Raw genomic sequence first — 12850 nt, 5'->3', positions numbered from 1 at the left:
CTGGGCAGTGGGTAATGGTGAAGGAGCAAATGTACACTTTTTAAATTCATATTAATTCACTGTAAATAATAAGCCATCATAATTGGCTTACTCATAACCAAGAGTCTCCACAGAAGGAAACACCCTGAAGGTTATCTGTATTTGCCATGTACTCTTGTGAGCTTTCTGAACACTGGCTCATGTGATCTCCATGAGGGTAGATCCTGAAAAAGGAGAGGAAGTTGTTACTAGAATAGCAGGAGGGGGGAGGGGAGACTTCCTAAAGCAACATATGCTCCTGAGAAATGCAGAAAATAAAAATAAAATAAAAATCCGTCTTATTCAAAAGAGAAATCCCAGTGGTCCCCAGAAGTGACAGAGTCATCGGAGTCTTCGGAAGGTGATCATACCTGTTCCAGGTGGGAAGCAGGGTGAACGGATGAAACGCCTGTCTCCGGCTCCCCTGACTGTCTTGGATTTCGCTCCATGCCCAGACCCTGGGATGTTTGGCTAATGAGTTACTCTGGGAAGCCAAGTTTAACACATGACTCAGGTTCCACTCTTTGAGGGAAAAAAAACAAAACAACAACAAAAAAACCAACTCTCTTTACCAGAGTTAGAAAAGTCACTAACTCACTCTCACCTGCTTTGCTAAAGAACTGAGCTGAGTTTTCTTCAAAAGAAAGATCACAAACTTTGGAGTTTGGTGGTCTGTTGTGAATCCCAGCTCTTCTCAAGCTCTGTGATCCTGGTGTAAAAAGAGGATAACACCCAGGATATTTATATTATATGAGGTAATGTCTGGTGTATAAGAGGTGGTCGAAAATGATACATTATAAGCTCATGTGTGTGTGTCTGAGTCTGTTAGTTTCCTGGAACAAGGCGTCTCTAATTGGTTGTCTATTGCTTTGGGTAGGGGACCCACGGGCAAACGTTAAACAGAATTGCATATGAACTAAAAGTAAATCTACTCCAGGTGAACTGCAGAGGGCCTCTTCTAAATATGAAAAATTTAACGTGTATATTTTTACATATTGGTTGTCAGTTACACACTGAAGCAGAACCTTGTCAACACTGAGTTCTATATATTGGTGAGTTATGATATTCTTGATGCATAATAAATGATCTCTAAATTTTGTAACTAAAAGTATTTTATACCACTCATAGCCAGAAATACATGTAATCAGGAGATACTATTTTCTTGATCTTTTTTTTTTTTTTTGGAAGACTTGCACAAATATTCTAATTTATGCCAGTGCTTTTCAGATGTTTCATCAAAATATTCCTTTAAAGCAGAGAAGAAATTCCTTAGGCGCAGTTCAGAGCAGATCATTACTTCTTTAGAGTTTCATGTTTTACAAAATTTATTCAAAATGTCCATCCTACTGTGTATTATAGCCATGTTCATTTTTAATATAAAATGTTACAACTGGCTTATTGCAGTTAATAAAATTGGCACTGGGGTATTGTTTATCCTGCAGGTTATTGTCACCTCTGGTTATCAGGTGTACCTGCTGGGACCTGGGTAGCCCCAGTTTGAGAAGCACTGATAAAGTAATGTTGAGAAGCAGGAAAGAAAAATTTAAAGCTAAATACTGAGGATTTAGATTATGTTTATTTCTCCAAGGACAGCTGTTAGATTTAAATGGCTCCTTAGTTTAACAGATATCATAATTGGTGCTAGTATGTTTACATTTTTAAGCTATATTTGAATTTCTCCTTTGCATCTCACAAATAGGATCCTAACTCAGTTATTCACACTGAATTAGAAGGGAGGTAACACAAAGGATACTCTTGTAGGCAGAACAGTGGCCCTCCGAAGATGCCTGCATGCTGAAACTGTGGATGTTACCTTACGTGGTAATAGAGACTACAAGTTTAGTTACATCAAGGGTTGTGAAAGGAGGAATTATCCTGAGTCATCTTCACGGGCCCATTGCAATCACTGGGGTTCTGACAGGGGGGAGACAGGAAGGTCGGGGAGCAGAAGGAGGGGCTGGGACCCCGGAGAGGGAGGATCGGCCCTCAGGCCGGGGAGCGGGCAGCCTCCAGACTCAGGCAGAGGAGGGCACGGGCGCTTCTCCGGAGCCTCGAGAAAGAACCAGCGCAGCCGACACCCGGATCTTCGCCCTGTAACACCCACTTTGGACTTCCGGCCTCTGGAAAGGTCAAATAATAGCCCTGCTGTGTTAAGCCACTAAGTTTGTGGGGGTGATTTGTTACTGCAGCAATGAGAACGTAATACAGATGCAGGAATTAAGCGACCCTGCGTGTGAAAATAAACGAGGACAGCTGCTTCCCCTGTCCAGCCTGCGAGCCCGGGAGGAAACCATTCCTCAGCCTAGACTGTTCCTCCTCCGCAGCCCTGACTGAAATCTTGCCGGCTCGTGGGTGCCAGGCTCGCAGATCAGGTCTTGACACTGACGCTCAGTCTGTCACTCAGAAGGGAGAGTGGTTCTGCGGCTTCGGACGCCGAGGACCCCCTGCACTCGGGACTGCGGTCAGGACACCTCGGCCTCCCTTCCCGCCTCGGGAGCCCCTGGAGGGCAGCTTTCGTTCACTGCTGAGAGCTGCGTGCGCGGCTGGGGCTTGGCAGATGTGTGTGGGATGGAGCTAGTCAGGGAGAGCCCTGCAGAGGAGTGAACTTTGTCCTCGATCTGAAGCCCGCAGCGTGGGTGGGTGTCGAAGGACCCCTGCGGAGGGATGTGGGTTCTGCCCTTTGTGTGCAAAGAAGACGCAGCTCTTTATTTACCGAGGCTCACCTCCACCTCCCCCTCCCCCGGCCCACCCTCATCCACAGTCCTCCCCGGGAGTGGTGGCGGGGCGGCTGAAAACTCAGGCTTGCCCCTAAAGAGCATCTCAGTGTATCCTGGTTGAAGCAATGTATTTTTGTAAGGTTTCCTATCTCTAGCTCCACACCAGCCCACGCAGAGGTCACGCCTGGTGACCGGCGCCGGCCTGGGTCTGTAAGAGGTCCCCAGGCCCCGGCCTGCGTGGAGGGGCTCGCTCGGGCCGGCCCTGGCCTCGCTCTGTGTCCGCAGGAGCCTGTCTCATCTGGTCCTGGGAGGCGTCCACAGCTGACTTATCCCCGCCGTTGCCCGATGGCAAAGTCCCATTGTCCCCGACAGCCCTGGGGCGCCCGGGTGGATGCAGACGGACTTCCCGGTGCCCCAGGGGTTGGGAATCTACCTGCCCCTGCAGGGCACACGGGTTGGACCCCTGGTCTTTGAGGACCCCACGTGCTGCGGGGCAGCTGAGCCGGGAGCTGCGCCTCCTGAAGGCTGCGCGCCTAGAGTGTGTGCCGAGCAAACGAAGACCCCGCGGCCGCAAATAAACCAGAAAATGAATAAAAGGACGCGGCATATAAGGGAAGCCCCTTTCGCACGGGAAGAACCGCAGGATCGGCTTCTCTCCTCTGACTCTCGTCCTTGCTTTCCCCTCCTCACCCAGATTTGACCCTGCAGGAAGGTGGGGGAGATGAAGGCGTGGGTAGCTGACCTCTTTTCTAACTTACCCTCCCCTCCTCCTCTTTCTGCTGGCCAGAAGGATAGGCCAGCCCTTCTTCCTGGACGACAGGAAGACTTCCTGTCTTACGCTCTGTTTTCTTTTGGAACCGACATTCACCAGGACCCTTCCCCAGTGTCCTAGTAGCAGATAAACATGAAGAAAGTTGGTTTCATAGAGGAAGGTCCATCGGAAAGTATTTCCAAATTTCTACCCACATTGCCCCTAGCAATATGTTGTTACTGAAGACTTAAAGAGATTCCTTTAGCCCACTTGGTAAAAATCGACAAGATATTTAACCTGTGTTTCTCCCCCTTTCCTCTCCATTCTCTCTCAGTCCTGGACCCCTACTTTCACTGTGAGATAAACAGTGCTTAAATATGTCAACAAAGGTGGCAGCCTTACTTCTCATCTAGAATTCTAACAACCTGTTTGATGGCATGAGATGAGAGAATGCTGAAGGCTCTGATGCTGAAAGGCTCACATTCCACAAAGAGAGAACCACACAACTTACTTTACATGTGTGACACCCTGAGGTCTGATGGTCCGTCTGTGGGAGTGTGTGTGGGGGTGGGGAGGTGGGGAGGAAATCGCATCAGGAGGATGCCTGATGGAGTTACATTCTGCAGAGGAGCATGGTGGCTTCACTACTGAGGACATGCTTCCCTGGTGGCTCAGCTGGTAAAGAGTCTGCCTGCAGTGCAGGAGACCCAGGTTCGATCCCTGGGTCAGGAAGATCCCCTGGAGAAGGGAATGGCAACCCACTCCAGTATCTTTGCCTGGAGAATCCCATGGACAGAGGAGCCTGGCAGGCTATAGTCCATGGGGTCGCCAAGAGTCAGACATGACTGAGCGAATAACGTCCAACACACTTACAAAGAACGACACCTGGAAGGAGGCTTAGAAGACGCCCCCAGCCCTCAGCCGACAGGTCCTGCAGCCTCACTGCAGAGACAGCCCAGCACACCCCCTGCCCCTGCACACGGGCCACCACGGGAGCTGCGGCCGCCAGCCTCTGCCACCCAAGTCGCCAGCCCCAGGCGCCTGAAGGTCTTGGCCACACACCTTTGGGCTTTGGACATTTCCGAGGTTTTTAGAGACAGTGTCGCTCTGGACCTCCTCTTAGAAGAATGAGCCTGGCTTCCTTGCCTGAGGCCAGCACGCCCTCCCAGAGCAGGCCTCTCCAACCCTTCCTTGGTCACTAGTCTTTCTCTCCATCCATTCACTCCACCTGAGTTTCTATTTTGCAAAAGTTTTCAAGCCTGCAAACGCTTTCAGCGCTTTGTTGTCTGAAGCCTATTCTCAAAAAGTTCTGGCAGGAGGAATGATGCCTTCCAGCTCTGAGACCTGTGGATAAACATAGAATTTCAAAATAATTTTTTGTTAAATACAACCCCCCCCCCCCCCCCCCCAACAATGGTTGGCGAGGTGTGCTTCTCATGTACAAGTTGTCTTATTTATGACTCTCTTGGTTAAGCCACCTGGTTCTTTTAGGAACCAATAATGAATTAGAGTTTTGAGCTACATCTCTTCTCATGTCACTCCTGATGTATGTTGTTTAGTTGCCAATTCGGGTCTGACTGTTCTTGACCACATGGACTGCAGTACGCCAGGCCTCCCTGTCCATCACAGTGCCCCAAAGTTTGTCCAAGTTCATGTCCATTGAATCAGTGATGCCATCCAACCATCTCATCCCTGTTGTCCCCTTCTCTTCCTGCCCTCAATCTTTCCCAGCATCAGGGTCTTTTCCAGTGAGTCAGTTCTTCACATCAGGGGGCCAAAGAATTGGAGCTTCGCCTTCAGCATCAGTGTTTCCAATGAATATTCAGAACTGATCTCCTTTAGGATGGACTGGTTGGATCTCCTTGCCGTCCAAGGGACTCTCAAGTCTTCTCCAATACCACAGTTCAAAAGCATCAGTTCTTCTCCTCATGTATACATCCTTGAAAATGGAAAACCCAACTATTGCAGACCAATGCGAGCTGATTTTACAGAGAGGAGAGAAGTGAAGTTTTCACCTCACACAGTGTAGAATTTCACCGCCCGGATCCCCACTCCCCTCCCCTTCCTCCAGGACCCCACATCCCCCTGGACTGCAGTCCCCGTCCCTGCAGCCTCCCTCAATTTCCTCAATTTCCAAAAGAGAACAATTTGGTGCCATCTTCCCTCCTCCTCATAATACACACACGTGTACACTCATATGTGCATGCACTTTTGCACACACACACAGATATCCATCTCTCAATGCTGCACTACGCTTAAGCACGCAGAAGGCCTGCAGAGGAGGGTTCCTCCAGTTCAAGAGCCACGCTCCATGAAAGTGGCGCTGAAAGTGAAAGTGAACTCCTGCAGCTGTGTCTGACTCTTCGTGACCCCGGGGACTGTAGCTACCAGGCTGCTCGGTCCATGGGATTTTCCAGGCAAGAATAGTGGAGTGAGTTGCCATTTCCTTCTCCAGGGGATCTTCCTGACCCAGGGATTGAACCTGGGTCTCCCGCATGGTGGGCAGATGCTTTATCATCTAAAAGTGGCAGAAGAATCTCAAATATTTATTTTTCTTTTAACATTACTTCTAATTATTTTACGGTATATATATTATCTATCATGCCGTCGATGTGTGAGTGAGTGAAAGTCGCTCAGCTGCATTTGACTCTTTGTGACCCCATGGACTATACAGTCCATGGAATTCTCCAGGCCAGAATACTGGAGTGGGTAGTCTTTCCCTTCTCCAGGGGACCTTCCCAACCCTGGTCTCCTGCATTGCAGGCAGTTTCTTTACCAGCTGAGCCACAGGGGAAGCCCATTCTCTCAACATAATCAAGTAAAAAGGATTGCTCTTTTTCAAATGGAGGCTGGGGGGCCCAGGGACTAGAAATATTCAATATATCCAATTTCCCACAGCAATTGTGGCAAAAAAGGACGTAAATACAAGCCTTGTGGTCATGTCTCCATGGCACTATGTGAAGGATGACGCGCTCATTCATACCTGTGTGAAGGATGGTGGCTCGGGGCTGTCCTGTGACGCTATCAACTCCTAGCCCCACCCTGCATTTTCTCCAAACTGCTGAGGTTTTGGGGACCAAAGGCAAGAACAGGACTCACTGGGGCGGGCTGGCCAGCCTCCAGGGCAGGGGAGGTGGTGTAAAATTTGAGAACGTGGCCGTTGCAGAGCCTGGCTCAGAGCAGAGATGCAACTAGAGCTCACATAGATATTGCTGAATAAATGACTGAATAAATGTATTTTAAAGTCAAACACAATGAAATGAGTTCTAGGGAGAGACGTGGGTGACAGTTATACAACCATGTGAATAGGCCCGATACCACTGAGCTGTCAACAATGATTAAAATGATACATTTCATGCAGATTTTATCACATTAAAAAAAAAGTCCGATTTGCATTGCTTTTCCATTTCCCACTGTTGCGTCGTTCACTTTTCCCTTCTCAGTTGAAAACAGACACACAAGATAGAACAGATACTTACAGTCTCACTTGAAAGGTGGGTAGGGCCTTAAACAAGACTGGGTCACCAGCATGAGTGGAATTTAAGGGGCGCAAATGTTGTGGTTAATCGTAATGGGTTCTGGAATTAGATTGTCCCGATTCAGAGCCTGGCTTTTGAACTCTTAGCAGCATGAACTAGGGCAAGTTATTTAATCTCTTTAAATCTCCTTTCCCTCATCTGTAAATTGAGGATTATAATACTAGCTCTCACATGAGATTTTTGGAAGATAATCTGTGTAAAGGAAATACTATCATGCTTAGAAAACAATCAAAAATATCAGTAACAAACTGTAAGACATTATAGACCCCAAAAATGACTGAAAATGAATTTTTTCCAGTATTAGTCCAACTCAGACCAGGCTGTGGCTTGCAAACAGCCGTGAATGATTCATCATCTTCCCTTTCTTTCTCCCAGGGATCAGGGCACCATCTGTGCTGCATTCTTGGACAACCCCCCCAAGAATTCACGAGTGCCCTGATCATTCTGTGAAGTAATACTAGACAAATGAAGAACACGCTTTTTTTCCACTTTGTTTCCAAGTCTAGAGAGCCCTTGCGTGCATGCTAAGTCATTTCAGCTGTGTTCGATTCTTTACGACCCTGTGGACTGTAGCCTGCCAGGCTCCTCTGTCCATGGGATTCTCCAGGAAAGAATAGTAGAGTGAGTTGCCATGCCCTCCTCCAGGGGATGTTCCTGACCCAGGGATCGAACCTGGGTCTTCTGCTTGGCAGGTGGATTCTTTACCGCTGAGCCTCCAGGGAAGCGCATTATGCAACCAGAAAAGGAGATAATGAATCCCTCTCAGAGGGACGTTTTTAGTTGTTTTTCTTACCGACCACTCTGGAGCAGATGAACTACTACCAAGAGCACTTTCTTACCTTATCTTAGCCTGCTGTGACAGAAAAATAGAAATACCAACTTTGAGGTAAGAGGTATTTCCTATGCATCACTGTGACTCATAGGGTTTTATAGGTATGGCTTCAGAAACAAATGAAAAGTAAAGACGTTTAGGGCAGGACGTAGAGCCTTTAGAGTCCAACTGAGAGATGCTTTGCAGACTCTGTGACCTTGAACAAGTTGTTCGGTGACTCAAACCTGTTCCTTCAAGTGTAAAAGGATGATCATGTGTATCAGGAAGTTGATGTCAGAAGTCAATGGAGGTTGGAAGAAGAGCAGGAGCGTAGCCTGGCTTGTGGGCAGTGCTCGAGAGAGCGCCACTCATACGGGAAGGCTCAATATGAGATCTGTTTTCCAGCAGACAAAACCAAGGCCATCCCTTTCCTGAGGGTCCCGTCAGCCTCCGTTGCTCGAGGTAACACAGAGGGGAAAAGCATCAGGGCCTGGCTGCTCGAGTTTGAACACAGGCTCTGCCATTGCTCATCAAGAGACGAAAGGGCAGGTACTTAACGCCTCAGAGCTCCAGTCCCCTCGTCTGTCCACGCAGAGAGCAAGCCTACCTACTTGTTATTTAGAGATAATCCAGGTAAAACTCTAATCGCCATCCCTTGCTGATGGCAAGTGCTCCATAAATGTTAGCCATGGTTAGTAAAAATTCATTGACTCAACCACGCAGATATCCATTGGATTTTTCTCCAGGCTTCTGGAAATGTATCACCATAGAGGTGACTATGTGCTGCTCCAACAACCACGCTGGGGCTTTTCATTTCAGAACACACGCGGATCGTGCTGTGAGCTCCGTGCAGTGTCTGTCTTCTGGGTGTGGTGTGTGAAACACCCAATGCAATATCTCCAACGATGGTGGCCATCCGGCAGATAAATGGTTCTTGAACTGTGGAATGAAAGAATATATATATTCTATAAAGAAAGCTGGGTGCCAAAGAATTGATGCTTTTGAACTGCGGCGTTGGAGAAGACTCTTGAGAGTCCCTTGAACTGCAAGGAGATCCAACCAGTCCATCCTAAAGGAAATCAGTCCTGGGTGTTCATTGGAAGGACTGATGCTGAAGCTGAAACTCCAATACTTTGGCCACCTGATGTGAAGAACTGACTGATTTGAAAAGACCCTGATGCTGGGAAACATTGAGGGCAGGAGGAGAAGGGGCCGACAGAGGATGAGACGGCTGGATGGCATCATCAACTCAATGGACATGGGTTTGAGTAAACTCTGGGAGCTGGTGATGGACAGGGAGGCCGGGCGTGCTACAGTCCATGGGGTCGCAGAGTCTGACAGGACTGAGTGACTGAACTGTGGAATGGAATGAGGGTGTGAAGACACAGAATCTGGCGCCTCCCTTGGTGCAGACATGGAGCTGACAGGCTCTTCCGTTTATTTTTTCAGCTGATCTTGTGGTGTTTAAGAAACAGTTCTTCAGGCCACCCCCAAGCATTTTCACAGCCTTCCCCACTGTGCCAGTGAGCAAACCTTCAGTGTTTTTGCCAAGTTTTCATTTACCTGTTTTTCACATAAGTTTACTGAGTAATTACAAAAGAGTTGTTATAACCATAAGGTTACCATATGTATTTTTTAAAAAATGCCATTGTCTTTGAAATAATTTTGTATATTGTAAAAGACAGTAAATTGACTTTAAATGTATACCAGTAAGATTGCTATATCCAGATTGGCATATAAGTTGGGAAACATTTATAATAATGTTTAAATCTTTGACACTCCAATCTTAAAACCTGATAGACTTGCAGAAAGTTTGATCTGTGTTGATAGGTTCTTTCTTTCCAGATATTGCTTCAGATCATCTGTATTCTTCAGATGCCTACATTTATTCCAAAATTACTCCTTGGGCATTGCTTGCTGACAGAGCAGAAAATCAGACATTCCTTGTGGGCAAAATCCAAAGGTGACGCACCTCTGAGGTTTCTGCTTCTGTGTCTTTCCAGTGCTCCGGCTCCCAGAGAGGAAAGGGGAGACCTGCCGCGGGAGCCGGGGTTGGGGACCCCACTTCCCGTATTGGACTGTCATCCCGGCCAGGATTTCAGCTTGAGTCCTGATGGTCCCCTGGTGTTAGTGCGGACCTCCTTCAACTCACAGGGATGGTGATGCTCTTGGGAAAAAAGAGGCGTTAAACTTACTCGGGGCTGCCCCCCTACTACAGAACTCTCTGCTTCCTTCCAACTCTCTTAACATCACTGTCTCCGAGAGGCTTCCCCAGCATCAGGGCTGTTTGACCTTCGTGCTCTAGGCAGCCCAGGGCCCAGACTTCAGCGGCCTTGCCCTGGTAGCGTTATCACTTCCATGGCCCACTCTGGTTTTAGTCATGTGTACACAGCTGGCTCAGACGGTATAGCATCTGCCTACAATGCGGGAGACCTGGGTTCCATCCCTGGGTTGGGAAGATCCCCTGGAGAAGGAGATGGCAACCCACTCCAGTACTCTTGCCTGGAAAACCCCGTGGACGGAAGAGCCTGGTAAGCTACAGTCCACGGGGTCACAAAGAGCAGGACACAGCTGAGCGACCTCACCTTACCTTACACAGTTTGCGGGTTTTTATCAACTTCAGTCCCAGAGAGGTCCCCATGTCTTTTTCAAGGGCAGATGTTCGGCTCTTATGTACACTGACTCCTCCCAGTGAGCATGTGGGCCGCTGTCTAGCTCTGCTCCTCCAGAGATGCGGCCCCAGCCTTCCGACATGTCCTTTGAATGAAGGGGGTTCCGAAAGCAGTCTTCCAGCTCTGTCAGTGTGCTAGGGCTTCTGTTAACTCAGTCCCCATAAACTCAGCGCTTCAGTAGCACTGCATTGTCTCACAGTCTTAGAGGCTGGAAGTCCCAAGACCAAGGTCAGGGCCTCTGAAAGCATTAGGGAAAGTCTGTCCCAGCTGCCTCTTGCAGCTGCTGGGAGTTCCTTGACTCATGGCAGCTTAACTCTAACCCTCTTAGTGCTCCCCTGCGTGTCTGGATCCAAGGTTCCCCTTTAAATAAGGGCGTCAGTCATGTTGGGTTAGGGCCCCACCCTACTTCAGTATGGGCTTCCCTGCAGGCTCAGTGGTAAAGAGTCTGCCTGCGGTGCAGGAGACGCAGGTTGAATCCCTGGGTCGGGAAGATCCCCCGGAGGAGGCAACAGCAACCCACTCCAGTATTTTTGCCTGGAGAATCCCATGCACAGAGGCGCCTGGCGGGCTGCAGCCCAGGGGGTCAGAGAGTGTGGGACACATCTCAAGTGAACAAGCAGGCACGCGCTACCCCAGTATGGCCTCATCCTAACTAATCATGTCTGTAAACCACCTGATTTCCAAACAAGGTCACATTCCGAGGTACTAGGGTTAAGACTCCAATATTTCTTTTCGAGTGGGGGGAGAGACACAATTTAACCCATAAAACTACTAAATGTCCTTTTAAATAATATCTGTGTCGAATGAAAAAGTGAAACTATATTCTTCAGAAATTCCTAAATATCCCTTATTTGGATGTACACTTATTTATATTACTTCTTTCTAAAGGAGTTAATGGAATATACGTGACAAGTTTTAATCCCTGCAACAGAAATTTTCAAAAAATTAAAAAGAAGAGAGGAAAAAAGAAAGCAGAATTTAGAGTTTCCATGTGTTTATTTTGTATGTAAACTTTCATCTTTCACAAGAGGCAGATCTTTTTAAAGAATATTTGCATATGTGCCAAAGTGAAGAAAAATAAACACTTATCAAGCTACACTCATGTCCCTAATGCCTTCAAATGCACTTTGTTAGAAACCTTCATTTTCTCAGGAAGCAGTGAATCTCTTGCCCATATTGTATGTTTCACCAGCATGTTTGTTATTCTAGAGTTTTCGTTATAAAACATGTTCTTTAACAGTTGGGGAGAAGCTATTTCTATATACATCAGAATACCACATACTGCTACCAGTGTATTAAATTTCTACGCTCTTAGGTAAAATAAAGCCCTAATAGCTTTGTTAGTTGAAAAGATGCGTTTTGTATAAAGTAAGGAGTGCATGAATTTGATTTTGTGTCAACTTATTGAATCTTAAAGGAGAAACAACTCATTTTCAAACTTCTTAAGTGTCAAAACTACAGGCACATCTAGATTTCAGATAAGACCCTTTTAAAAAAGACTTTTGAATCAATATTTCATATAATTTCCTTTGCTCTCCTAGGACAGGAAGCAAAACCTTCAACTTGTATTGAAATGACCTGGGCAGAGAATTCGCCAAACTCCATCCTGTTCTCACAAATTAAATCAGATTATTAGGTGAAAGATCACAGGAACGTCACTCCTTTTTTTTTTTTTAATACTTCCGTTAACTTCAAGGATGCCACACTGACAGTTTTCCTCTAAGAGTACTTCCTATCCCGTGTTAGCCTCAGTTGCTGGCTGCTTTCTTTCCCAGGCCTTCTAAGGGTGGAGTTCCCCTACAAATACACTCTTGGCCCACTTTCCCTCTAGCTACACTTTCTAGTTTATTTCATCCAGGATGTCAGCTTTAACGACCACCTGCATATTGAAGACGCTGTTTTTATTCCCCACCTGAGGCCTCTCCCCAGGACCACAGCCTTTCTTGCCCCGCCGTCTTTGCAGCTTTGCCACATGGATGTCTAGTAGGCTCCTTCAACTTGAGTATGATCAAAACGACCTGTTAGGCTCTGCAGGCCTCTCTATCTCTGGCTTTCCCTAGTTCAGCAGACAGCATCGCCTCCCACCCAATCGCTCACACCAAGGACTGAGACCTCACACCTGATTCTCTTTCCCTAACACACTCTCCATGCAACCCTGTGCAAGTCATCGGCATGTCGCCCCTGAACGACCGCACCAGCATCTCCACACGCCTTTCTGCCTCCGTTCTGGCCCCTCTGCTCTTTGCTGTTCACACAGACGCCGGCCCTGTAGACCTAAATCAGATCACATTGCTCTCCTCCATGAAGCCCTCCGAGGGGTTCCGCCAGCATCGAAAAGCACA

This window comes from Cervus elaphus, chromosome 21, assembly GCF_910594005.1.
Source record: "Cervus elaphus chromosome 21, mCerEla1.1, whole genome shotgun sequence".
Classification (NCBI taxonomy): Eukaryota; Metazoa; Chordata; class Mammalia; order Artiodactyla; family Cervidae; genus Cervus; species Cervus elaphus.
Note: the sequence above shows the minus strand (reverse complement) of the source record.